Source organism: Nansenia antarctica, assembly GCF_963989245.1.
Source record: "Nansenia antarctica genome assembly, chromosome: 1".
In the NCBI taxonomy this organism is placed as follows: domain Eukaryota; kingdom Metazoa; phylum Chordata; class Actinopteri; order Argentiniformes; family Microstomatidae; genus Nansenia; species Nansenia antarctica.
In genome coordinates, this window is record NC_137674.1 from 49,015,830 (window position 1) to 49,020,829 (window position 5,000).

General features: G+C 48.5%; 1 protein-coding gene across 1 annotated transcript in view; it reads left to right on the plus strand.

Annotated features, from left to right (window-relative positions):
• The window catches only part of cdin1 (CDAN1 interacting nuclease 1), a gene marked incomplete at its 3' end in the record, with an annotated part of 75,777 nt that overhangs the window by 23,082 nt on the left and 47,695 nt on the right, over positions 1-5,000 (plus strand).

The window sequence follows — 5,000 nt, forward strand, 5'->3', positions numbered from 1 at the left end:
GGGGGGGGGGGTAAGGAGGGGGTGGATGTGGGAGGTGGGCGAGGTAAGCTGGTGCGTGGCACTTCACTTGACAAGTATACTAATTACTGCTCCTCAGCAGAGGAGCTCCAGTGTGTTTCCCCGCTGGGAGCCTCCCTCTGGTAGAGCTGGTCTGGTCTGAGCCAGGGAGCCTCTCTCTCTCTCTCTCTCTCTCTCTCTGGTAGAGCTGGTCTGGTCTGAGCCAGGGAGCCTCTCTCTCTCTCTGGTAGAGCTGGTCTGGTCTGAGCCAGGGAATCTCTCTCTCTCTCTCTCTGGTAGAGCTGGTCTGGTCTGAGCCAGGGAACCTCTCTCTCTCTCTCTCTCTCTCTGGTAGAGCTGGTCTGGCCTGAGCCAGGGAGCCTCTCTCTCTCTCTCTCTCTCTGGTAGAGCTGGTCTGGTCTGAGCCAGGGAGCCTCTCTCTCTCTCTCTGGTAGAGCTGGTCTGGCCTGAGCCAGGGAGCCTCTCTCTCTCTCTCTGGTAGATCTGGTCCCGGTATGGTAGAGCTACTGCTACAGTACCACTGTACCCTCACACACACACACACACACATGTATTCATACACACGCACACACACACACACACACATGTATTCATACACACACACACACACACACATGTATTCATATATACACACACACACACATACATGTATTCATACACACACACACACACACACACACACACACACATGTATTCATACACACACACACACACATGTATTCATATACACACACACACACACACACGTATTCATACACACACACACACACATATTCATACACACACAGACATATGCATGCACAAACACACACGCATCTACACACACGTACTGTACTCATACACATGCACGCACACACATGCACATACACGTGCACACACTTATGTTTGGTTATGTACACATATACTGTACTCATACACACATGCGCGCACACACACACATGCACATACACGTGCACACTCTTATGTTTGGTTACGTACACATGTACTGTACTCATACACACATGCGCGCGCACACACACACACACACGCACACACACTGCTCTCATTTCACCACTATCAGGGACAATCAGGTGAGAGCAGATGAGTTCTGCCCCAGTAACCTCTTCTGGGACCGCGGTCCACCTGCTCTGACGACACCAGCCAGCACCGTCCTCCCAGCCAACCGTAGGAGGAAAGAAAAACAACAACCTTTTTTCTCTCTCTCTCTTGTCTTCTTTTTTTTTTTTTTTTTCTTAAGCGGGAGGATAAATTTAAAAGGAGTAAATTGGAAAATCAAATGAGGGCTTTAGGCAGCAGAGATTTGCAGAGCTGTCGGCCAGCGTCTGAGAGGCTCATCCATCATGTCCCACAAGTAGTCAATTCCTCCAGTATCTGTAAATGTTTTCAGATATTAGCCAATTTATATGCTCCGAGATTCATCATGGAAAATCAGCTTTAGCGGCGCGCATTATCAGGACCCGTCTCACCCATCCCCCCCCCCCCGTCACCCCCCCCCCCCCACCCCCGCTCCATGAAGTTTGATGAACGAGCAACCCCCTTCTTTTTTCCGCAGCTCAATGGCTTGTGCATGGGAACAAGAGGGGGGGGGGGGGCAGGGGGCTGTGGCGGTGGAGGGGAAAAAGTCTATTTTTTTTAATTAATAAACAAACTTGGCGAGGAGCTCATCAGTGTCGGAGACAATAACGATCGTCATCCGTTACTGTTTATTACGGTCCTCCCTCAACAAATGTTGCCGTCTAATGAGGTTCCTCGCCATGTTTTTTTTTTTTCTCTTTTTTTTTCTCCCCTCCCCGTTCAGATAATGACTTTTTCACCCCCGTAAACCGGCGGAGAGAGGAGATTCCAAATGACATGAGTAAAGGAAGAGAAATCAAGCAAGGTTACAGACTTTTTCGAGGATGTCGACGTCGTCGTTAGGGGCTGGCGTCTGAGCCCGTTCGTCTTCCCTGTTTGGGTGCATTTGAGACGCTAATAAAGGGGATGTTTGGTGTTTTGTTAACGCTCGCCGTTTTTTTCCCCCTCTTCTTCTCTAGCGAATCCCGATGGAGACGTAGCGTTCCCGTCCCCTGTTCTCCACCTCTCTGCTGCTCCTCCTCAGATGTGGCTGATGTGACGCCTCAGTCACAATTTATGCCAACATGGGACAATTACTATAAATTTGCTGTGTGTTTACAAGGTGTAAAGTCATGCTGCGGGGCGCTTTGTTCTCTATACGCGAGGCTGTAGCATGATGTGGGTTTTATTTACCTGTGTGTGTGTGTCTGTGTGTCTGTGTGTATCTGTGACTGTGTGTGTGTGTCTGGGTGTCTGTGTGTATGTGTGTGCGTGTGTCTTTCTGTGTGTTTCTGTGTACCTCTGTGTGTGCGTGTGCGTGCGTCAGTGTGAGTGTGTGCGCACGTGCATCTGTGTCTGTGTGTGTGTGTGTGTCAGTGGCGCAGCTCACAGCGGCGTGGCAGTGCGCTCGCCGTGCAAGGCGTGGGCGTCTTTAATAAATGTATGCTGATGTTAGAGGCTGCAGCGATGCGAGGGATGTGGGGGGGGGGGGGGGGGGCGGGGCTGTTGTTATTTACTGCGGTGTTTGCGCACGGCGGCGAATCCCAGGCCTGCAAATGGCATTGGAGCCTGTGATGAATGAGCATTAGGCTAAACTCATTTTAAAAGCAGCCTGATTTATTAGCGGCTTGGCCTTCCATTTCCATCAGGTCAATGCTTGGCTGAAACTCCACAATGTCGGTAACAAGGTCACCCTTTTTATAGCTATTTTTAGCCCCATCCCTCAAAAAAAATAAAAAATAAAAGAGAATAAACCCCTCCCCCACCCCCCCCAACAAAAAAAACACACACACACCAAAAAAAAAAAAAAAAAAGATCTTATCACTTATCTCAGCCGTTCAGAAAATATCGAATGTATGAAAAGACTTGAGGCGTCTCGAGCGTTTTTTTTCGTATCGCGCAGTGCGTGTGTGTGTTATGAGAGAGACCGAAAAATGTGGCAGTGGTCAACCTCCAATTATGAACGCTAGTAAGACAAGAGCTTTAATGGCGGCTGTTTGCCTTCGGGGAGGTTTATTACACACCGCTGTTTTGCAGAAGCAGCGTCAAATCTATAAAAGTACCATTAGGAAGGGGGAAAAATCAATCAAAATGCCATTAAAGTGGAATAAGTTGCCAATATTGCTGATGTGGTTGCGGGCCCTTTGATTTTCCTTCAGATTATTAGGCACAGTCGAGGAGTGACTTTGTTAAGGGAAACGAGTGTTGTTGGGGAGTAATATGTCTCTCGGCTTCATAAAGTTTGCAGCCTCATATTTCCCGCTTTATTGATTATCCATTATCATTTGTCATGAGGTGTCCTAACTCAAGGGGAAAATATAACCCTCTTTCTTCATTGCTGCGGCGCGCTGCACGGGAGCATGGTATGGATCTGCGTGTGAAGGTACCAATCTCTGAGAAAAATGAGTAGAGGAATAAAGCACAGACCCATGCCTTACAGCCCAGAGAGAGAGAGGGAAGGGAGAGAGAGGGAGGGAGAGAGAGGGAAGGGAGAGAGAGGGAGAGCTGACTGGGCTTTGTTCTCCACCCTCTCTCTCTCTCTTTCTCTCCCCCTCTCTCTTTCTCTCTGTCTCTCTTTCTCTCTCTCTCCCCCCTCCTCTCTCTCTCAGCACTAAGAGCACATGAGCACACAGCACCATGCTTGTTCTTCTTCTGCTAGGGTTTGATAGTACAGACCAGGACCTATGAGAGAGGGGACGTGAGGAAGAGAGAGAGCGCGGGGGCGGGCCGGGGGGGGTGGAGGTTGTGAGCGTTTTATGTCTTCTAGCAAATATATGAGGGTGTGCATTTAATAGAGGCTCATATAGTAAGTCAAGTCTTATAAAACCAGAGTCCTCCAGGTCGACTTCATTTCATTGGAGGCTATTCTGTCCCCCCCCCCCCCTTTCTATAAACCCTCCAAATTAGCCTTCCTGCCATTAGCTTTTATCTAGATCAAGGGAGGCTGGCGGAGGTAGAAGTCGGAGGACGGGCTCATTGTAATGCAAGGGACCTGAATGAAGATAACAGTATCCAACACGTACAGTGTACAACACATTGCTCATTCCGTTCCATGCATTAGAACGTAGAGCCCATCCTCCGATTTCTACCTCCGCCAACCTTCCCTGGTCTAGAGAGCCCCACGTTAGCTAGCTAGCTAGCTTAGCTTAGCTTGTTTCCGCGTGCGATCCCCTAACGCCCCGAAACACGGAATAGACACATTCCCCGACGGTGTCAGTAACGCGGCGAGACTGTCACGAGAGCGGTCCGTATATATATATCATTAGAACGGCGCGCCTCAACCATTTTGGTCACACAGTGATGCAATCCATTTAATCTGAATCTTCTTTCTTTCTTTCTTCTTTTTTTTTGAAGAAAAATGATTGAAGGAATTTTGCTGTTGCTTTAATGGGGAATCAATCCAGCCCCGGCTTGCAGGCCTGATTTATAATGTTAGTGCAGCTGCAATGGGGATGAGAGATGCAAAATAGTCATCGTTCATAACGTAGATAAACTACATGGAGTTCTTGTGCTCTGGAGGGAAACATTTATCCAGGGAAAATCTCAATACGCTCCCAAGCAGCCAGCCGAACGGTCTAGAGTAGAATGTTATTCACATTAATATTCATATTATACTGCCCTCACACAGGGGCCAATTATATCCAAATTGTTGTTTGGTGTCCTTTCTTTACTGACTCCTGACTCCAGTCACTGTCTCTTGAATAGGAGGGTTTCTTTTTTTGTTTGGGCCACAGATCTGTGAAGCTCCTCAGTTGAGATGTTTCAGACCCAGATGTTTGGTTTCAGTTCCCAGGATGTCTTACTATGGTCTGTGTGTGATGCCATCTCTCTCCCTCTCTCTGTCTCTCTCCCTCTCTCTGTCTCTCTCTGTCTCTCTCCCTCTCTCTGTATCTGTCTGTCTCTGCGTCTCTGTCTCTCCCTCTCTCGCT